Raw genomic sequence first — 25032 nt, forward strand, 5'->3', positions numbered from 1 at the left:
TTAAAAAAATTATCATTTACAAAATACTTTAAATTGAACGAATAAAACCTTAGTCAATATCAAATAAAAAAAATAAAAAGAAACACATATGATTCTTAAAAATGAAAAATAAAAAATATAAATATAAATGAAAAAAAAAACTGTAATTGCTGGGAGAAGGGCACGAAAGAGGAGTTTGGTGAATGAAGGAAAAAGGGGAAAAATTAATACTCCGCATGCTACATTTTTTCTCTCTCTTATATTTCCTTTTTTTTTTTTAATTGATAACATTTACTCAGTTAATTACTGGATACTAATTGATATTTCTCTTCCTTAACGTAGGTACCATAGAGGATCACATTAAATACTACGCATCGGGTGAGGAATTGTTTTACTTTATTACTCTGCTACCCTTTCAGTACAATATGTTTGGTCTTGAGGGTTCATGTGTATTTGATTTACAATTCTGTTTTCAAGGTTTTTTTTTTTTTTCCTTTCTCAATGATAACTTATATATAAAAAATATTTTTTATGAAAATATATTTTATTATTTAATTATAATATTAAATTAATGATAGATGTTTATTTTATATATGTATAAATATTTTTATATTTTAATAAGATTATCAAATTTTAAAAAATAACTTTTTATTTTTTTTGAAAAAAAGAATTAAAAAAAAATGATTTAGCTATCTATTTGACGAAAAAAATATTTTTTGTACCCATTTTTTGAGTTCTCTAAACTCTGAAAAATGCAGTAAATATTTTTTAGGAAAATATTTTCCATAAAAAAACCTAAGTAATCGCTGCCTAATTTTGATTATTTTGGAGAATTTATATTTTTTAGATTCATATTTTAATAATTGTTTTTGAATCATGATAAAAAAAAGAAAAGAAATTTTGTTTTAATCTTAATATCCGTCAACATGTATAGTCTTCAGATGAAAAAATCAACATGATTTTGCCCAATTGTGTATGTCATCAATTAGCTGTGAAATTTCCATAAATTGATGAATTTATGCTTATTAAGGTAGTGAGTACTGCTAATTTTACGTGTTTAGGACTTAATTGTGGCGAAAAAAGTATTTTTTTAAAACAAAAATTATAATATATATCTAAAATTAATCAGTACAAAAATAAAAATAAATTTTTATGCTAAGTGCACTTCCAGCTTTTCATTTTGCAAGGTGCAAGGAAGAATGTTCAAAACTTGGTGTTCTTTACGCATTTACTTTATGTATCCTCATCAACTTTTATTTATTTATTTATTTTGTAACATCATCCCTTTTTAACTCCTGAGAGTCATTATTATTATTTTGCAGATATACTTTATGGTCTATTTCATCCACGTGAGTGCTGTAAGAATCATTCTATTTTCTTCATTAGTAAAGTAGTGAGATCAGGATACATAAATCCCTTTTTCTTTTTTAATTTTCTTTATTTGAAGTTAACATATCTAAATTTATCAGATATGTTATTTTTTTTAATTAATAATAATAATAATAAGTTAAAAATCATTGCTTATATATGGTTGTAATAGTAACTGCAGGTGGCAATAAGGCTGAGCAGAAATCTATTATAACCGAAAAGTTAATTGAATCATTCTAATTTGTTTTTTAGTTAATTGATTCAGTTTTTGAGTTTGGATCAATTATTAAGATTAAAACCTTGAAATAACCAAACCAAACATATATAAGGGGTACTATGTCATTTTAGCTAGTTGTCTTCCTTCTTTAGAAGCTTGTTGCCTTCTTCTTTCTCATCCTCTTTGTCCACTAAAGCTAAAGCACATACACTCTCTTCGATGTCAACAACAAAAAACGCAGACATTCTTTCTCCTTTTTGTCAACAAATTTAGACTGCTAAACACCATAGAAGATACCAATTGCTCTTAAGCTTCTCTCTTTCTCTCAACTCCCTTGGTCTCGTTTGCCTTGGTCCCTCCTTCCCTTCATTGTCTCTCCTCCTTATCATTTAAGCAAATCCAAATCCCAAAAAAGCTTTTAGTCTTTCTCTTATCACGTCTTGATCCCCACTTCTGCTCTCGTGATGCTAGTCTACTGCCTTCTTCCTTCTCCATTTTTGTTCTTTGTTGTTTGGCTACTAGCTAGAGCCCGTATCTTCTTGATCGTATTAAGGGTTTCTCATCTTCATCATCAATTCTCTCTCTGAACCAAATGCAAACTCATCGATTCTTCTCTTGCCAAGTTCATGTGCCAACCACTACTAAGATGAGATCTAAAAAAGCTACCACGCCCATTCTGAAGAAGGACAAAATTGTTGAAGGATTTGTGATAATATGCTTATTCAGAATCACAGAGGCTACGCATCGGGTGAGGAATTGTTTTACGTTATTACTCTGCTACCCTTTCAATGCAATATGTTTAGTCTTGAGGGTTCATGTGTATTTGATTTACAATTCTGTTTTCAAGGTTTTTTTTTTTAATTTTTTATAACTTATATATGAAATTATATTTTATTATTTAATTATAATATTAAATTAATAATAAATATTTATTTCACACATGTATAAATATTTTTACATTTTAATAAGATTATAAAATTTTAAAAAATAATTTATTATTTTTAAATTTTTTTTTCTTTTAAAAATAACTTAATTTTTCATTTGATCACAAAAATATTTTCTGCACTCATTTTTTAGTCCTCTAAACTCTGAAAAATACAGCAAATATTTTTCAAGAAAATATTTTCCATAAAAAAGACCTAAGTAATCGCTGCTTAATTTTGATTATTTTGGAGATTTTATTTTTTTTTAGATTTATATTTTAATAATTGTTTTTGAATCTTAAAAGAAAAGAAAAGAAATTTTGTTTTAATCATAATATCCGTCAACATGTATAATCTTCAAATGACAAAATCAACATGATTTTGCCCAATTGTGTATGTCATTAATTAGCTGTGAAATTTCCATAAATAGATAAACTTATGCTTATTAGGGTGCAGTGAGTACTGCTAATTTTACGAGTTTAGGACTTAATTATAGCGAAAAAAGTTTTTTTTTAAAATAAAAATTATAATATATATCTAAAATTAATTAGCACAAAAATAAAATAAAATTTTACAGCTTTTCACTTTGGAAGGCGCAAGGAAGAATGTTCAAAACTTGGTGTTCTTTTACACATTTACTTTACGTATCCTCATCAACTTTTGTTTATTATTATTATTTTTTTATTGATAATATCACCTCTTTTTAACTCAAGAGATCCATTATTATTACTATTTTGCAGAGACACTTTATTTTCTCTTTCATCTACGTGAGTACGGTAAGAACAATGAGAACCATTCTATTTTCCTGAGTAGTAAAGGAGTGAGATGGGGACAGATAAATCTTTTTTTCTTTTTTAATTTTCTTTATTTGAAGTTAACATGTCCACAACAAATGTAGACTGCTAAACCCCATAGAAGATACCAATTGCTCCAAAACTTCTCTCTTTCTCTCATCTCCCTCGGTCCTTCCCTCCCTTCATTGTCCCTCCTCCTTATTGTTTAACCAAATCCAAATCCCAAAAGCTTCTAGTCTTTCTCTCATCTCGTCCTGATCTCCATTTCTGTTCTCATGACGCTTTAGTATGATCTACTGCCTTTTTCCTTCTCCACTTCTACTCTTTGTTTTTTGCACAGCCAAGCCATGCACTTTTCTCGGTTTGCATAGCCAAGCTATGCAGTTCACTGCCTCACTTGAAAACTTCAATTTTTCTAAGTTATTTCAATTCCACACGGCCTATGCATAAACATAAGTCACTTTCCACAGCCTTGCCTTGCACTCAACTGTCTAAATTGTTCTGCCAAAATGACCCAATTATCACTTAAATTCCAAAAATGAATGTCTTTAGCACCTAAAACCATCAAACACTAAAAATCAAAGTGAAAACATAAGAAACACAATTAAGACTTAATTTAGCAATAGATATCAACAAAAACACTACAGAAATATAATGAAAATAACACCAAATTTACTATAAAAATGCAGCACATCATTATGTCAATGCACTACTCCATGAAAATGCAACCCATGAGGAAGAGGAAGAAGTGGAAAGATGAGGATAAGAGCTTTGGGGCGGCGCTTCCTTACCTAGTCGAATCCCTTCCCCCCTCCCATTTCCTTTTACCTGCTTGATTCCTTAATCTTCTAGATTCTTTATGTTTTTGGATGTGAGAAAAAGGGAGATTGAGGTTGTGAAAACATGGTTGAAGAAAAGAAAATGAAGCTTGGAGGTGAGTTTTGGAGAGCTAGAGTTCTTCTTGTGGGAGAGATTGGGTTTGGAAGAGATGGAAAATTAAGGTGAAGAGAGAGGAAAAAATGATAGAGAGGGAGTGTCCTAAGTGGCCGGCTCCCCTATCTTATTTTCTTCTCTTTTGTCTTTCAAAAATGCATGGAGGTAGTGAAATGTGTCCTCATTGGAGTGGTAGTGAAAAGTTGCATCATTAAGCCTCTCTTGCAGAGGAATTTCTCTATTTAGATCCTTGGGTGATTATTTTATTAAGGATCACTTTTCCAATGAATGCCTATTTCATTAATTATTATTTTGAGTCTATTTGTAATCTATTAACTAAAGCTTCTTCTCTTTAGGCTTACTGAGTTTGAGTTTTAAAAAGGAGCCTAGTAACACAAATTTTCTGATAATTACTTTTATAATTGCTAACCCTCATATCCATTGGCTCTATAATATTTAAAATTTATAACTACATTGGTAAGTCACTGAAAATAAATATATTCTTGTAAAGATGGCAAGACCTTAAAATATGTTTGGATGGAGTGTATAGAGGATTTTTAAATATGGTAATGTAAGATAATAGAAGTTAAGATTACAAAACCTCCCGAATCAATTAATTTGGTGAGTTAAAAAAATAGGGTTTTTGAAAGTTTTTAAATCCCTAAGAACATTACATTCCTTGAAAAACCTTACTCCCAAACAAACTTACTATTTTAAAAACCCATACTTTTTAACAAAAGATGATGAATTTTAAAACTTATACTACACTTTCAAAAATTTCCTCCAAGTATAGTGTTAAGGCAATTAGTTTCTAGTGTCACTATTAATTGGAAAAAAAATTTAATTTATCCTGAAGATAATACATTTAACAGTATTAAATCATAGAAATTTCATTAATCACAAGACTATTCTGCAGTTGGATTTTCGAAATGTTACACAGTATGATTGATGGAGACCATAGAAACATGTATTCTTGTAAGCGTATCGTAGCGGACTATAATCAATTGACTAGTTATAAGTTTTTGATTTCCGCACACTAATCTCTATCTCTATTAATGCTGTAGGATTTTGGTACACATTTGATGAAGCCAGATGTAAGAACCTTTTCTTTCTTAATTTTCATAGCTGTTAATTATAACAAGTTCTTAAAATATAGCTTTCAGACTTGCCATGAGTAAGAAATTGCTATTAATTACTATTTTTTTTATTTAGATTTAAATCCTAATTCCAATTATATGATAACCTAATTAATTAATTATGCCCTATAAGACATAAATCCCACAACATAAGAACCTCTCCACATTATGATTTAATTATAATTAAATGTTATAATATAGTTTTAAATTTTATTTTGTTAATTTTAAGATATATAATCCTTGAATTTCTACAATTAAATAAAAATAATAAAAAATTAAAAAAATAAAAAATTCAAGAATTAAAATAAATAATAATCAAATATTTAATATTCTCATATAACTGTTTTGATATTAATAAATTTTTTATAGTTTTAAAACTTGATAAAATATCATAATCTCACCTTAATTATAAAATAAACTCTATTATTGGTTAAATTCTTAATGAGAATATATTTATATCTCTATTTTGACCTTAATCTTGATATTTCACAAGTTATATATATATCTTAATTAATCTTGATATTAATTAGTGAAGTGTTTTAATCTGATTTTGAAGCCCAATTAATTACTGAGGCTAAAAAGTATTCTTTCTTTGTACTAATGATTTGCTTCCAATCATTGTCATTCTTTAACTTGAATTTTTTTTTTTCCTTTATTTGACAGATTTGTTCTGGTACTTGCAACGTTTGCCCAGTGGTAAGTGCACTTCTACTTTGATGTATTGTATGTTTATAATAATAATAATAATAATAATAATAATAATAATAATAATAATAATAAAAAGGAGAAAATAATGATATATGAGCATGACACCGGCCAACATAAATTTATTGTATTAGTCTAGAAATGTAAGAATAAGCGAATTTGATCTAATTAGTAAATATGGGTATTCTCCAAAATTATTGAGCAGAGTCTAGAGGTCAATTATGGGGTTGCAATTATTGCTTTTTAATTACTGCTTTTTTTTTATAAGTTATTAATGGTATTAAAATAATTTTAATTTTGTGGGATTTTAAATTCAAATCCTAATCAAAATCAAATCAATTAAAAAAATTGTTAGAAGAAGAAAATTTTGATATGACCCATTAATTCTATTCGAATTTTCTGATTCAAATCAATAAATAATTCATTTTCATATGCACAAAATTTAAAATGATTGAAACATGAATGACTTGAAAAGTTGAGTATTCAATTAGAAGTCTTGTAGGATCCATCTAAAAATGACTCGTTTGCTTTGAATCAATGAACTTAAATTTTTAATTCAGAAATTAAATGAATAAAAGTAATTAAAAAAAAGTTGACTTGAAACATTTTAATTTTTATCCAAAAATTGACTCAAAAGTTTTTTTTTTCCTTTTTCCTTTTTCTGCATATTAGTTTGATATGCAACTCAAATCAACTCATAAATCAAAATAATTTAATTTGATCTCGCTCAAAAAAATACAATACCTAAAACGATTTATAATTCAAACCATCAGAAATCAAATTCATCTAATAAACCATTTCACACCTCTAAATTCTTTACATAATTCTTTTTTCTATTTTTCTAATTTTTCTCTTCTCTTTTTGGTCAACGCAGGCAGCTCGCGTCTGCACCATGCACACTATTATGCTATAGGTAAGAAATTTTTTAATCTTATTAATTAATTACTTAGAAGTACTGTCTTCTTTTTTCTTCTTCTTCTGAAAATATTAACGTTGGCAACATGATAACTTGTTACACTAACCAAATCCAAGCCTAATAACTGGCAAATTTTGATCTAATGCCTAAAAAAATTGTATATTGACAAAGGAGAGAAGGTCAACGAAAAGAATTTGAGTGAAATACTTATTCATGTTTATTCATTTTTTCAGTACAAACATTTATATAAATAGAAGTTTAAACTATAGGATAAAGTTAAAGAACCTAATAAGAAGCAATGTTAATATTATACACGTAAACTGTAATGTCGAACCAGTAGGTTTAGGCGAGTTTATTGGGCTATATACTGGTGATAGGAAGAAAGTAGATGTACATCTATGGGATTAAAGTCAACAAATTTTGACTTCAATTTATTAATTCAATTCGAATTGTCTGACTCAAAGTGATTCATCATCTATTTCAACTCACACACAATTGAAAATGATAAACTCGAATGATCTGTAAAATTAAGGGTTCAATTGAAGGTCAATTTAATAACTTGAATAATTCAATCTGAACCTCGTATATTTGAGTTAACTTGAGTAACCTAAAATTTATCTGAAAATTAAATTGATAAATTTCTTTTTTCTTATAAAAAATAATATTTTACTCAGAAACTATCCGCTATATGCAAATTGACCCAAATTTAATTTGGGATCCTTTTTGTATGGAGACCTAATAGGTAACTTGAATCAATTTATAACATGAAAAGACATAGTCCAAACCCACTCGAGAAAAGATGAGACCCAAATGACCTACAACCTAAAATAATTTAAACTTAAATTACCGAAATCCAAACCCAAATGACCCAAACCCATTTGCCACCTCTAACATGGAATGGATATCTTGTATGGGTAAAGGGACAGGAATTGAATTGTCATTTTGTTTCTTAATTATGCAGTCACAACTCAAAACTTTTGAGCGTGAAGATAAGAAAAAAATTTATAACCTTTTTACTATATGGTTAACTAATAAAAATCCCATGGAGATGCATGATAACCAAACTTATGTTTAGTGTGAACAATATGTACAAAACATAAACAACTAAAGGCATGGAGGTGCTGAAGAATAGGTAGCTCGTTGAAAATAATTCAAAAGGTGTCTTATAGTTGAGCACTTTGGTGGGTGTTCTATTAATAAGAGTAGTAAGAATGCATTCCCCCTCAACATTTAAGGTCCAAATTAGCTTGAAAACAAAGTGTCCTAGTCATATTTAACAAATGCATTTGTTTGTGCTTGATAACATCATTTTGTTAAGGTGTATAGATGCAACTATGTTGGAGAATAACTCTAAGAGAATGAAAGAACTAAGTGATATAATGGTTGAAAAATAAAGTTCCATTATCACTCCTAACTCTGCAAATGGTGGTATTGAATTGTGTTTGGGCCATAGCAAAATAATATTAAATATACCCAACAAGCTTTGTTCAGTTAGTGACTATGGAAGTTCCGTTCCTTATCAATAAGGGTTTGACTCCATTAGGGAACAACTCAAAATTATTTATCCTGAATGCACCATGCTGATGTAGAAGAGTGCACCCTTAATGTTGCCTAGGGAGGGGACTTAATCTCGATACATGAAAACTAGCTCAAGAAATACAATATATATATATATATATATATATATATATATATATATATATATATATATATATATAAAATTAATTTTGAATATAAGTATAAAATCAAGAATTTGATTGTAACAAAAAAATCACTGTATGAAAAATTATCTTTAATAGTTAAAAAGAAATTTTTATTATTCAAACTTGAGATCGTATATAGTCCCCCAAACAACATGAATAAAATCAAAGCATTCATTTATGGAGATAAAGCTACATGCTAGGAAATAGGGGTATAAATGAACAAAGCTGCTCGTGAGCTATTCGAGGTTCGGCTCGATAAAAGCTCAGCTCAGTTCGGCTCGATTTCTAAACGAGCCGAACTCGAACTTGAATTTTAAGTTCATTAAATAAACGAGCCGAGCTCGAGCTCAGCAGTATTCGACTTGAGTTCGAGCTCGGCTCGTTTATAAGTTCACGAACTGGCTCATTAAATAAGTTCGCGAGCTGGCTCGTTGAACAGACTCGCGAGCTGGCTCGTTGAGTAGGTTCGTGAGCTAGCTCGTTTATAGACTCGTTTATAAAATATTTATATTAATTATTATAATTTTATAATATTATAAATATATTTATTTTGTTTATAATTATTTTTAAAATAATATATTCTTTAAAAATATGATATAAACAATATATAAAATATATTTATATTTTTATAGTTATTTATGCTTTAGATTTAATTTTTTTTTTTAAAAAGTTAATTTTTATATGAGAATAAATTTAGAATATTGGATAATAAATACATAAAAATTATTATGAACTATTTTATATATATTAAATTACTAAAGAAATTAAAATTACATACTTTTGGCGTTAGTGCGATTTGAAACATGAAACATATCTCCCTCCCTCTCTTCCTTCTCTATTAAAATCTTAAACTTTTAAAAGATTAAGTTTCAAAATGAACATTAATATATCTAACACTTATTATTACTTTCTTTTTATATTTAGTCTCACTTCCAATCTCTTGATTAGTTTTCTTTTATGTGAACTTTAAATTTTTAAAAGATTAATATTCAATTTTAATACTAAACTATTTATCCATTATTATTATTCTTTTCTCTCTCTAAGCACTTTCTCTTTATGCATCATTTAAAAATTTCTCTCCTAAATCTTTTCCTACATAATATTATCCACTTATTCCTTAAAGATTAAATTGTTAATATGTTAAATTTAAATTATAATACTATAAAATTTAGTTAAGAGCCATGAAATTAGATTATGTGTGTGTGTTTATATATATATATATATATATATATATATATATATATATATTTATGTAATTGAGTTTATTATAATTGTCATTAATATATTGATATCATATAATTGAAGGAGCGGAAGCATGAAAAATATAAGTTTAGATCATTGAATTCAAAAATTTTTCTTCTAGGGTCTCATGCATCATGCAAGATTCATTATTTATCTATTTGATTTCAATGTTAAACAGCATATTAAAACACTTTTAATATGTTTTTTGGATCTACATTTGCCATTTAAGATTTTAGAATTAACAGATTAATTCATTAGAACCCTAGATTAAATCAAGAACATGTGCACTAACCTTTTTGATGCACTGTAGTTGTGTTTGGTACCTTTGGGATGCACCTAGGACACCAGATGTTGTCCCTCTAGCTTGTCCACACCAAGATCACCAATGGCAGCACCTTGAACAGCTTCTCAAGCCTTTCCAATCAATTAGAAATTAAGGTTTTGCCTTTAGAGATGTTATAGATGTATATATGACACTAGAAACGATTTCTAGTAATTTTAATTCAAGAGAATGTTGGCAATTCTCTTTGAATTGATGAGAGATGAAGAAGAAGAGAGGAAGAGGAAGACAAAGGTGGCGGCACCTATGAAAGAATAGCAGATTGTTATTTTGTTCTTTCATCCTTTCCCTTATATAGCTAGGTCATCACTTAAAACCCTTGCCACATGTCATCTTCTGATTGGCTCTTAGTTTAATTGACCCAATCACATTGTGCCAAGTGTCAAACTTAGATTTAATCTTGACTTTGATCATCTTACATGATTAAAAGACAAATGGCAAGCTTATGTGTAGTGCCATGTGTCACCATCTCATGGTGCCACATGTCACCCTGTGAAATGACCAAAATACCCTTGTGTCTTAATTTTGAGTTCTCAACCCAAAATAATTATTTCTCTTCTTCTAATCAATTTATATCAAATATAAATTAATTAATTAATCTCTATTAATTAATTTCTCATAATTAAATTCATATTTAAACACTTTAAATATAAATTTAACTTATACTATACATCCAATAACCTAGATTTGGTTTCAAGCCATGCTAGGGACTTTGCAATCTAATTGCAAACCAAACCTATTTAATTAATCAATTAAACTCTTTAACTAATTAATTAAATCACATTTAACTTGGTGATTACTTGTGTATGTGTGTGACTTACTAGGCTCATCACTAATTGGCAATGAGATATGATATTAACTCTTAATATCACCAGAACTCTTTCTTACCATAAATGATTTCTCTAAATCATTTTAGGCAGCTCATAGACTATGGTTAACATCTAGCATAGCATGCCATAGCCACCCAATCAGTAATAAGGTTTACCTTAAATGAACCTATAATCATATGTTACCATGCACTAGAATCTCTCTGTTACAAAATCCCAATTCGAGCTGGAGTCATGGTTTATGTCAAATCCTGTTTGCTACGAATATTATGTTCTCTTTTAATTTTAGTTCTTGATTAAAAAGATTTTCTTATCAGAAACTCGTTTCTGATTAAATCTATCTGTCCTGGCCAGGAACTTGAAACATCAAGAACAATTAAATGAATATAGGATTTTATCCCGATTTAATTAGGGTAATAGATTCTATCTTGATCAACACCTACCTCCATATATAACTAATAGGAGCCAACACATGCCCAAATGCCCATACACAGTACAAGAATGAAAGCAGTATCAAACTCAAACCACTTATAAACTAGATAACTGTGCTATCTCAGGTCTAAAGATTATATTTATTGATATGATTTGTGACAATGCATTGACAAGAGTAAACTCCATGTGCTTGTCATAAATGTCACTGGTTTGACCTACTTATCATGTATAAGTGCCTATCATGTTTGTTATATGGCATGAGACTCACCATTCCATCTTATTTATATCTCATATAAATACATTGGGAACAAATATGAATACAATCTTTCTGGATAAGTCATGTCCTGTGTGAAGTATCCTCGATTGTGAACCAATTTATGATACATTGTACTAGAAATACTGTCACTCATATTCTTAACAACTTAAGAATAGAATTTCTAACAAAATATCAATGGACCTTTTCTATTACACATAAATATATTATGTAAACGGAAAAGTGAAAATACCTTTTATTAATAAAACATGTACAAGATACATACTAAATGATATGCTCTAGGGCATACTACTAACAATCTCCCACTAGCACTAGAGCCATTCATTACAATATCTTAGACCCATCTTCTCAAGATGTCGGTCTAGCTGAGTTTGTGACATAGGCTTAGTGAATGGATCAGCTGGATTTTCAGCTGATGCTATTTTCTGCATGGCTACATCGCCTCGCCCAACTATCTCTCTGATAATGTGGTAGCGCCTTTCTATGTGTTTAGATTTCTGGTGAGACCGGAGTTCCTTAGCCTGTATGACTGCTCCATTGTTGTCACAGTATAGTGGAACTACTGACTCAATGGAAGGAACTACTGCAAGTTCTGTCACGAACTTCTTTATCCAAATAGCTTCCTTTGCAGTAATATACTCAGCCTCGGTAGTGGAATCTGCAGTCGTACTCTGTTTGGAACTCTTCTAACTCATTGCACCTCCATTACAATGGAACACATATCCAGAGGTAGACTTTCTATCATCGATTTCTGATTGGAAATCAGAATCAGTATAACCATCCAATTGCAAGTCACCACCTCCATATATCAAGAATAAATCCTTAGTTCTTCTCAAGTACTTAAGGATATTCTTGACAGCTATCCAATGTTCCAAACCTAGATTGGATTGATACCTGCTAGCTAAACTAATAGCATATGCGATATCTGGCCTAGTACCCAACATTGCATACATCAAACTTCCAATAGCCGAAGCATATGGAATCCTGGCCATTTTATCTCTTTCTTCAGGTGTCTTTGGAGTCATCTCTTTAGAAAGGTGGATACCATGTCTCACTGGTAACAATCCTCTCTTGGAATCAAGCATGTTAAACCTCTTTAATACATTTTCCAAGGAAAGTGACAGCACTATCACTAACCTTCTTATATACACATGGCTTATCCTCATTTTTGATAAAGCCAAATGACTTGATGGCTTCATCAAAATGGATGTTTCAACTCCTCGATGCTTGTTTCAACCCATAAATGGATCGCTTTAGCTTGCGCACTTTGGAATTATCCTGGGATTCAAAACCCCTAGGTTGTTCCATGAAAATGTTTTCTTTAATGTATCCATTGAGAAAAGTTGTTTTGACATCCATCTGCCAAATCTCATAATCATAGTATGCAGCTATTGCTAATAGAATCCTAGTTGATTTAAGCATCGCAACAGGCGAGAAAATCTCCTCATAGTTGATTCCTTGCCTTTGGCGAAACTCTTTCACTACTAGTCTTGCTTTGTAGGTCTCTACCTTTCCATCAGAATCAATTTTCTTCTTGAAAACCCATTTGTTCCCTATAGGTACAATACCTTCAGGTGGGTCAATAAGATCCCAAACTTGATTCTTATACATGGAATCAATCTCGGATTTCATAGCATCAATCCATTTTGAAGAGTCTATATCTGCTATTGCTTCTTTATAGGTAAGTGGATCATCTCCATGATCTACTTCTTCATGAGTAGACAACTCTTGTTCTTCTTCATGAAGAAAACCATATCTCACTTGTCGGTAAGATATCCTGGTTGATCTGTGAGGAATAGCTGTAGATGTTTCATCAATAGGTGTAGGTTGACTAGATGGATCCATATCCATCTGCTCTGTTGGTTGGTCAGAATTCTCCAATTCTAACTCTATTTGCCTTCCTTTGCCTCCTTCTTGAACAAACTGTTGTTGAAGAAATGTGGTACCTCTACTTACCACAACCTTTTGTGATGTAGGCAAATAAAAATAATATCCAAAACTCTCTTTTGGATATCTAACAAATCGACCCTTTTTTGATCTGATTTCCAATTTATCAGTGTTCAACTTTTTGATATAAGCTGGACAACCCCAAATCTTAACACGCTTAAGACTTGATTTTCTTCCATGCCATATCTCATAAGGTGTGGAAGATACTAATTTTGATGGAATCCTATTCAGAATATGTAAAGCTGATTCTAGTGCAAATCCCCAAAAGGAGATTGATATATCAGTATAGCTCATCATACTACGTACCATGTCTAATAAGGTACAATTTCTCCTTTCAGATACACCATTCAGCTGTGGTGTTCTGGATGAGTCAGCTGGGAAACAATGCCATGCTCTTTCAAGTATTCATCAAATTCAGTACTCAAGTATTCACCTCCACGATCTAATCGAAGAGCTTTAATACTTTTTCTTGTTTGATTTTCTACTTCAGATTTAAATTCTTTGAACTTTTCAAAGGATCCATGTTTGTATTTCATCAAATACAAATACCCAAACCTTGATTTATTATCAGTAAAGGTAATAAAATAATGAAAACCGCCTCTAGCCATTTCTCTAAATGGGCCACATACATCACTATGTATTAGCTCCAAAATATTTTCAGCTCTTAGCCCTTGTCCAACAAAGGATGATCTAGTCATTTTGCCCTGAAGGCAGGATTCACAAGTTGGAGTAGGTTAAGAACCCAATGAGGATAGAATCCCAATTTTCTTCAGTTTTACAATCCTATCTTCTGCAACATGACCTAATCTTAAGAGCCAAATATATTTTGAACTTGAGTTGATTTTCACCATGACATTGCATTCTTTTAGATTGCTTGCATTAGATTTGTATTTAACATTATTATCTAAATAATAAAGTCCATCATGCATATAGCCCGAACCAATATATTTATTTCCAAAATAAATATTGCAAACATCATTTATGAACTGAAATTCATAATCATCTCTAGTCAAACTAGATATAGAAATGATGTTCTTAAAAGCATCAGGTACATGCAAAACCTTATTTAAATACAAAACATGTCCACACATGTATAAAGATTTAGATCCTATGGCTAAAGCTTCAACAGTTGAGCCATTGCCAACCCGGAGTCTAATATCTCGTTGCTGTGCTACTACTTGCTATACTCTGGGAAATTCTTTTTCCAGTGCCCATCCTTCTGGCAGTGGAAACACTTTCCCTTGCCTTTGTCAGCTTTGGTCTTTGTTTTTCTGTTTGGCTATCTTCTTGGAAGATCCTGGAACTTGAGGTTTCTTTTTCTTATTGCCCTTCTTCTTGTTGGACTTTCCAGCAGAGGAAGATGCAATCAAAGCTACCTCTTTTCCTTTATTACTCGGCATATTCTTTTGGGCAATAACCAGCATGTTAAGTAGAGTAACCAAGGTGTATTCCTGCTTAGTCATATGAAAATTTGTCATAAAATTCCCAAATGACTCAGGTAGGGACTGAAGGATCAAATCCGTTTGCCTTGAAAATCCATGTTAAAGTCAAGATGTTCCAGCTGCTCAATAAGCCGAATCATCTTGTGGATATGATCCCCAACATTTTGTCCCTCAGACATCCTCATGCGAAATAGCTGCCTAGATATCTCATACCTGGCATTCCTGCTATGTTCACCATACAACTCTTGTAGGTGAAGGAGGATCTCACTTGCATATTGCATGTTCTCATGTTGCTTCTATAACTCATTACTCATAGAAGCAAACATGTAACACTTGGCCCTCATATCATGCTCCTTCCACTTGTCCAAAGTTTCATGTTCCTCTTAAGTGGCCTCTGGAGGTAAGGGACCAGGAACATTTGAGTCTAGAACATATCCTATATGTTCAAGGTTCAGGACAAGTTTCAAATTTCTTAGCCAATCAGAGAGATTAGGTCCTATCAATCTATTGCGATCAAGTATGCTTGCAAGGATATTGGATGGTGGTGGTTGTGGTGTGCTCATTATTATCAGAAAATTAACTGCAGAAAATAACCAGATTAATTAGTAAATGTATCATGTATTTAACCAAAATGATTATGGTCTTTTAATCAAATTGGTCCTCCCACTAACTTAGCAAATCCTACACTTCCAAAGTAGAAAACGGAAATCCTAGTTGGATGGATTTCTAGTGGGTGATTGAATTCTTATAGTCCTATTAATCATCCTCAGGCACATCCATTATTGGAATTACAATAAACTATAAGTGAGCAACTCCTTGCCCATCACATCTCATGTGAGGTTCAATCCTTTACCTAGCCCCTAATGCTCAAAATCTCAGGCACATCCATTGTTGACTTATCTTGCATTAGTTAAGTTGATCCCATTGAGCCAGTAAACATGCAAATAATTTTAATGTCCTCAGGCACATCCATTATTGGCCACCAAACTATTTACATATTTACAACATCTCATGCTTAACAATTATTCTTAAGAAAATCTCTTAAATTAATTGCATCATATGCAAGTATTTAAAATTTCTTAAAATAATTGCCTCAATGGAGGGCCCATGTTATAATTACTTTAATTATACCATTTCCAACTTAATCATTTGATTGGAAGATTTTGTGGTCGTCCTAATTACTATTATGGTCTCACTTTGCACATTATCCAATTAGCATGCATATATCATATACTTGCATACATTCCCATACATCTCATGCATTCATGGATAATAAATATGGTATGATCATGGACTTTCCAAGGGATTCAATTCTGAGCCACCAGAATTGAATCAGGGCATTCCTAGGTGCATTTCATTCATTCATATTACAAGAGTTGCTGAAGGAGTACATAATCAACACTTGATCTTGAATTCCTCCCACTGGTCCTACCAATGCTCTTGACCTCCTTGATCTTCTTGCAATCCAATTACATAGTAATCCTTGGCATACCAAGGCGAATTTACAAGAACCAAATAAATGAAATTACAACCCAAAAATATTACAACCTTTATAATACATGCCACTAAAATAAATTAATTAATTTACAACCCAAAGAAGCATAAAAGAAATAAATCCAATCACATTGGTCTTTTATTGTCCATGATCATCCATCATGCATATCACTATTTAACAATTAAATAAAACATACATACTTAAATTAAATTGAATATCTCATATTCAACTTAGAAATCCAGATTTGAATATGATTCAAACAAATTTAAAAATTCAGATTTGAATCACATTCAAACAAATTTAAAAATTCATATTTGAATCACATTCAAATAAATTTAAAAATTCAGATTTGAATCATAATTTAATTGTGTGATTAAAACTCCTAATTAAACACTTTAATTAGTCATGGGCCTAATTATGGGCCTTGAAACCAAGCCCACATTCAAGCCCAAAAGCCATGCGCATGGTTGAATGCACCAAACCATGCGCACCAATGGTGTTCATCATCATGCCGCCACCTATTCTTTGCAACCAGCAATGAATCAATCATCTCATGATCAAATCACACAATTAAATCATATATTAAACAATCTAAATGGCAAATATAGTGGCTCTGATATCAATTGAAGGAGCGGAAGCATGAAAAACATAAGTTTAGATCATTGAATTCAAAAATTTTTCTTCTAGGGTCTCATGCATCATGCAAGATTCATTATTTATCTATTTGATTTTAATGTTAAACAGCATATTAAAACACTTTTAATATGTTTTTTGGATATATATTTGCCATTTAAAATTTTAGAATTAACAGATTAATTCATTAGAACCCTAGATTAAATCAAGAACATGTGCACTAACCTTTTTGATGCACTGTAGTTGTGTTTGGTACCTTTGGGATGCACCTAGGACACCAGATGTTGTCCCTCTTGCTTGTCCACACTAAGATCACCAATGGCAGCACCTTGAACAGCTTCTCAAGCCTTTCCAATCAATTAGAAATTAAGGTTTTGCCTTTAGAGATGTTATAGATGTATATATGATACTAGAAACGATTTCTAGTAATTTTAATTCAAGAGAATGTTGGCAATTCTCTTTGAATTGATGAGAGATGAAGAAGAAGAGAGGAAGAGGAAGACAAAGGTGGCGGCACCTATGAAGAACAGCATATTGTTATTTTGTTCTTTCATCCTTTCCCTTATATAGTTAGGTCATCACTTAAAACCCTTGCCACGTGTCATCTTCTGATTGGCTCTTAGTTTAATTGACCCAATCACATTGTGCCAAGTGTCAAACTTAGATTTAATTTTGACTTTGATCATCTTACATGATTAAAAGACAAATGGCAAGCTTATGTGTAGTGCCATGTGTCACCATCTCATGGTGCCACATGTCACCCTGTGAAATGACCAAAATACCCTTGTGTCTTAATTTTGAGTTCTCAATCCAAAATAATTATTTCTCTTCTTCTAATCAATTTATATCAAATATAAATTAATTAATTAATCTCTATTAATTAATTTCTCATAATTAAATTCATATTTAAACACTTTAAATATAAATTTAACTTATACTATACATTCAATAACCTAGATTTGGTTCCAAGCCATGCTAGGGACTTTGCAATCTAATTGCAAATCAAAATTATTTAATTAATCAATTAAACTCTTTAACTAATTAATTAAATCACATTTAACTTGGTGATTACTTGTGTATGTGTGTGATTTACTAGGCTCATCACTAATTGGCAATGAGATATGATATTAACTCTTAATATCACCAGAACTCTTTCTTACCATAAATGATTTCTCTAAATCATTTTAGGCAGCTCATAGACTATGGTTAACACCTAGCATAGTATGCCATAGCCACCTAATCAGTAATAAGGTTTACCTTAAATGAACCTATAATCATATGTTACCATGCACTAGAATCTCTCTGTTACAAAATCCCAATTCGAGATGGAGTCATGGTTTATGTCAAACCCCATTTGCTATGAATATTATGTTCTCTTTTAATTTCAGTTCTTGATTAAAAAGATTTTCTCATCATAAACTCTTTTCTGATTAAATTTATCTGTCCTGGCCAGGAACTTGAAACATCAAGAACAATTAAATGAATATAGGATTTTATCCCTATTTACTTAGGGTAATAGATTCCATCTTCATCAATACCTACCTCCATATATAACTAGTAAGAGCCAACACATGCCCATATACCCATACACAGTAGAAGTATGAAAGCAGTATCAAACTCAAAAAACCTATATACAAGATAACTGTGCTATCTCAGTTCTAAAGATTATATGCATTGATATGATTTATGACAATGCATTGACAAGAGTAAACTCCATGTGCTTGTCATAAATGTCACTGGTTTGACCTACTTATCATGTATAAGTGCCTATCATGTTTGTTATATGGCATGAGACTCACCATTCCATCTTATTTATATCTCATATAAATACATTGGGAACAAATATGAATACAATCTTTCTGGATAAGTCATGTCCTGTGTGAAGTATCCTCGATTGTGAACCAATTTATGATATATTGTACTAGAAATACTGTCACTCATATTCTTAGCAACTTAATAATAGAATTTCTAACAAAATATCAATGGACCTTTTCTATTACACATAAATATATTATGTAAACGCAAAAGTGAAAATGCCTTTTTTTAATAAAACATGTACAAGATACATACTAATGATATGCTCTAGGGCATACTACTAACAATCTCCCACTAGCACTAGAGCCATTCATTACAATATCTTAGACCCATCTTCTCAAGATGTCAGTCTAGCTGAGTTTGTGACATAGGCTTAGTGAATGGATCAGCTGGATTTTTAGCTGATGCTATTTTCTGCATGGCTACATCGCCTCGCCCAACTATTTCTCTGATAATGTGGTAGCGCTTTTCTATGTGTTTGGATTTCTGGTGAGACCGGAGTTCCTTAGCCTGTATGACAGCTCCATTGTTGTCACAGTAGAGTGGAACTACTGACTCAATGGAAGGAACTACTGCAAGTTCTGTCACGAACTTCTTTATCCAAACAGCTTCCATTGCAGCATCTGATGCAGCAATATACTCAGCCTCGGTAGTGGAATCTGCAGTCGTACTCTATTTAGAACTCTTTCAACTGACTGCACCTCTTTTACAATGGAACACATATCCAGAGGTAGGCTTCTATCATCGATATCTGATTGGAAATCAGAATCAGTATAACCATCCAATTGCAAGTCACCACCTCCATATATCAAGAATAAATCCTTAGTTCTTCTCAAGTACTTAAGGATATTCTTGACAGCTATCCAGTGTTCCAAACCTGGATTGGATTGATACCTGCTAGTCAAACTAACAACATATGAGATATCCGACCTAGTACACAACATTGCATACATCAAACTTCCAATAGCCGAAGCATATGGAATCCTGGCCATTTTATCTCTTTCTTCAGGTGTCTTTGGAGACATCTCTTTAGAAAGGTGGATACCATGTCTCACTGGTAACAATCCTCTCTTGGAATCAAGCATGTTAAACCTCTTTAATACCTTTTCCAAGTATAGACTTTGGGATAAACCAATTATTCTTTTCCCTCTATCTCTATAGATGCGAATCCCAAGAATATAGGTTGCCTCTCCTAAGTCTTTCATGGATAATGTATTTGATAACTATATCTTTATAGTTGTCAACATACCTGTGTCATTACCCATCAATAAAATGTCATCCACATATAAGACAAGGAAAGTGACAGCACTATCACTAACCTTCTTATATACACATGGCTTATCCTCATTTTTGATAAAACCAAATGACTTAATGGCTTCATCAAAATGGATGTTTCAACTCCTCGATGCTTGTTTCAACCCATAAATGGATCGCTTTAGCTTGCGCACTTTGGAACCATCTTGGGATTCAAAACCCCTAGGTTGTTCCATGAAAATGTTTTCTTTAATGTATCCATTGAGAAAAGCTATATTGACATCCATCTGTCAAATCTCATAATCATAGTATGCAGCTATTGCTAATAGAATCCTAATTGATTTAAGCATGGTAACAGGCGAGAAAATCTCCTCATAGTTGATTCTTTGCCTTTGGCGAAACCCTTTCGCTACTAGTCTTGCTTTGTAGGTCTCCACCTTTCCATCAGAATCAATTTTCTTCTTGAAAACCCATTTGTTCCCTATAGGTACAAAACCTTCAGGTGGGTCAACAAAATCCCAAACTTGATTCTTATACATGGAATCAATCTCGGATTTTATAGCATCAATCCATTTTGAAGATTCTATATCTGCTATAGCTTCTTCATAGGTAAGTGGATCATCTCCATGATCTACTTCTTCATGAGTAGACAACTCTTGTTCTTCTTCATGAAGAAAACCATATCTCACTGGTGGGTGAGATATCCTGGTTGATCTGCGAGGAATAACTGTAGATGTTTCATCAATAGGTGTAGGTTGACTAGATGGATCTATATCCTTTTGATCTGTTGGTTGGTCAGAATTCTCCAATTCTAACTCTATTTGCCTTCCTTTGCCTCCTTCTTGAACAAACTATTGTTCAAGAAATGTGACATCTCTACTTACCATAACCTTTTGTGATGTAGGTAAATAAAAATAATATCCAAAACTCTCTTTTGGTTATCCAACAAATCGACCCTTTTCTTAATTTCAGTTCTTGATTAAAAGGATTTTCTCATCAGAAACTCTTTTCTGATTAAATCTGTCTATCCTGGCCAGGAACTTGAAACTTCAAGAATAATTAAATGAACATAGGATTTTATCCCTATTTACTTAGGGTAACAGATTCCATCTTGATCAACACCTACCTCCATATATAACTAGTAGGAGCTAACATATGCCCACATACCCATACACAGTACAAGTATGAAAGCAGTATCAAACTCAAACCACCTATATACAAGATAACTGTGCTATCTCAGGTCTAAAGATTATATGCACTGATATGATTTATGACAATGCATTGACAAGAGTAAACTCCATGTGCTTATCATAAATGTCACTGGTTCGACCTACTTATCATGTATAAGTGCCTATCATGTTTGTTATATGGCATGAGACTCACCATTCCATCTTATTTATATCTCATATAAATACATTGGGAACAAACATGAATACAATCTTTCTGGATAAGTCATGTCCTGTGTGAAGTATCCTCGATTGTGAACCAATTTATGATACTTTGTACTAGAAATACTGTCACTCATATTCTTAACAACTTAAGAGTAGAATTTCTAACAAAATATCAATGGACCTTTTCTATTACATATAAATATATTATGTAAACGAAAAAGTGAAAATACCTTTTATTAATAAAATATGTACAAGATACATACTAAATGATATGCTCTTGGGCATACTACTAACAATATTGTATTTGTATTACATAGGAATTTTTTCAATTAAATCATAATACTATTGAATTTAGTTAGGTGTCATGAGAGCAGATTGTGCGTGTATATACATACACAAGTAATTGAGTTGAATATAATTATAATTAATATATTGATATCATATAATATCTTGAATTTGTATCGTATGGTAATCTTTTTAATTAAATCATAATACTATTGATTTTAGTTAAGAGCCATGAAATTAGATTAAGCATGTGTATAATATAAATATGATTTTTAATTAAATTTAAATCTTAAAAATTTATAAATGTAATAATAAATATGATAAAATTTTAATTATACATTATATTGTACTATTAGGCTTTTATTGTAGTAAATTATTTATTTAAAATAAAAGTTAATAAATTAAAAAAAAAAACAAAAATCTGATGTGGGACTTGTCCCATATCGGATAGAAAAGGATTAGGGGGTGAGTGGCTTCCCTTTACCCTAACTTAAATGTTTTTTTCTTATTGGCTAGCAAGCCAACATGTGGGGCCCAAATGGGCTCTTTAGTAATTTTTTTTAATTTTAAATTTATTTTAATTAAGATTAAATATATTTTAATTATAATTAATTTAATTTTTAATTTGCTTTTATTTAAATTAAATTTTATTTTAATATAATAAATATTAACGAGCTTGAGTCGAGCTTGAATTCGAGCTTCAGCTTAATTTATAAACGAGCTGAGCTCGAGCTTGGTTCATTTATATTATAATGAGTTTTTGATTCGAGATACGAGCCAAACTCGAATCAAGCTCGAGTTTAATATATATCTAACGAGTTGAGCTTGAGTTTGAAAATTAAAACTCGAATCGAGCTCAAGCCGAGCTCCAGCCTGAAAAAAAAATATAACGAGCTGAGCTTGAACTATTCAAAGCTCAGCTCGACTTGGTTCGTTTACACCCCTACTAGAAAATAGTAAATGAGTTTTTTTTTTTTTGATAAAGGATAAGTAACACGCTAAATTATGCACACACACATGTACAAGAGTAAGAGAAAAGAAACAATCATAAGAGAGACAAAGATTTTTATGTGGTTCTACAATTTGCCTGTGTCCACAAAGCTAACTCATAACTTTAAGAAATTCTGCCAAAAGCTTCAGCTTTTCAAGTCTCTTTAAATTTGTATCTAGGTAACCCTTTTATGTTGCTAGCATTTTAGGTTTCCTAAAATACAATAAAGTCCCCATCTCAAACAGTAAAAAACTGTCTTGACCAAATAAATTAGGATTTCTATCTTAAATAGAAAGTAATAAATCATTGGGAAAATAGAGTCTCAATGTCAACGCACCATGTAGAATTATAGAGCCAAGCCATGCAATCTTTTGGATATCAACCTTCTTATAATACGACATCAACACGGTCGTGGCATTTTACATAGCAAGACTGTGTGACATTTTAGACAAAATCACTTGAAGCATACGTCATCAACACTGCCGTGGGATTTCACACACCTAGACCATGTGACCATCTAGACCCGAAGAATCCTTACACAGTCAGGCTGTGTGTCTTGACACACTGCCTCCACATGCTTTGATGCATCCATCTTATTGTACAACATCCCCCTTTTTTAGGGGCTTTAGGTGTGTAGCAAATCTTGGAATATGAGTCACTTTTACTCAACAATCTCCATCTTGGTGAATATTCACACCCTTCGAAGTCAACCTTGGAGAAACTCTCAAGCCATACCATCCTCATGATGAACACCCAGTGACAAAAAGTAAGTCTAAACAATGTTTGAACTTCTATATAGGCAGCACTTTTGTCAACATATCCACTCATTTTTAGTTGTATCCACCTTCTTCAACAATATATCACTTAAAGAAATCCATTCTCTTATTTTATGATAGTTCACTATAATATGCTTGATCTAAGTGTGGTACACTTGATTCTTGGATAAATCAATGGACTTTCTATCATCTAAGTTCCCTATATAGTCTACATCTACATATCCAATAATAGAAATAGAATCATCATTAGTACCAAAACAAATACCATAATTGCTTGCACCACTTAAGTATCAGATAACCCATTTTATAGCTTAATAATGTTCCTTAATTAGATTAGCCATGAACCTCCTAAACTCATTGACAGCATGAGCCAGATCAGGCCTAGTGCACACCGTGGTGTACATTAAACTCAGTAATGCACATGCATAAAGAACCTTTGACATAACTTCTACCTCATTTTTTGTTTCGAGGCATTGCAAACATGACAGCTTAAAGTCACTTGCCAATGAGGTAGAAATAGTTTAATTTAAGCTTTGTCCATCACAAACCTTTTTAAAATCTTCTCGATGTATTCTTCTATGAGAGGCATAGCTTTCTTTTTTTCTTATCTCTTTTAATTTCCATGTTAAGGATCATTTTTTCAGAACTAAGATTCTTCATGTTAAATTGTTTTTCTAATAAAGACTTACAATGGCATACATCACTTATCCTTTGCAAAAATCAACATATATTAATAAAAAGATATAGGAGCCATTTTTCAGAATCTTAAAGTATACACAATAGTCATAGTCATAATTGGTGAAACCCATACTCATCAGGTAAAAGTTGAAGCACTTGTGCCATTGCCTAGGCAATTACATCAACCATAAAGGGACTTCTTTCCCTTACACACAAGGTACTCTTTCCCAAGCTCTTTAAATCCTTCTGATTGCTCTATGTAAATTTGCTTTTCCAATTCGTTATGTAGGAAAGTATTTTTAACATCTAACTGCTCCACCTCTAGATCTAATTGAGCTATTATACTTAACAACATCCTTATTGAAGTATGTCTTATAACTAGAGAGAAAACCTCATTATAGTCAACTTCTTCTTTCAGTGAGTACCCTTTAGTGACTAACCTTGCTTTGAATTGTATACCTTCCTTTTCTGTTGCTCCTTCGTTTTATAGACCCACTTAAACCTAATTAGCTTCTTTCCATTTAGATGTTTAATTA

The sequence above is a fragment of the Hevea brasiliensis genome, chromosome 1, assembly GCF_030052815.1.
Source record: "Hevea brasiliensis isolate MT/VB/25A 57/8 chromosome 1, ASM3005281v1, whole genome shotgun sequence".
In the NCBI taxonomy this organism is placed as follows: Eukaryota; Viridiplantae; Streptophyta; class Magnoliopsida; order Malpighiales; family Euphorbiaceae; genus Hevea; species Hevea brasiliensis.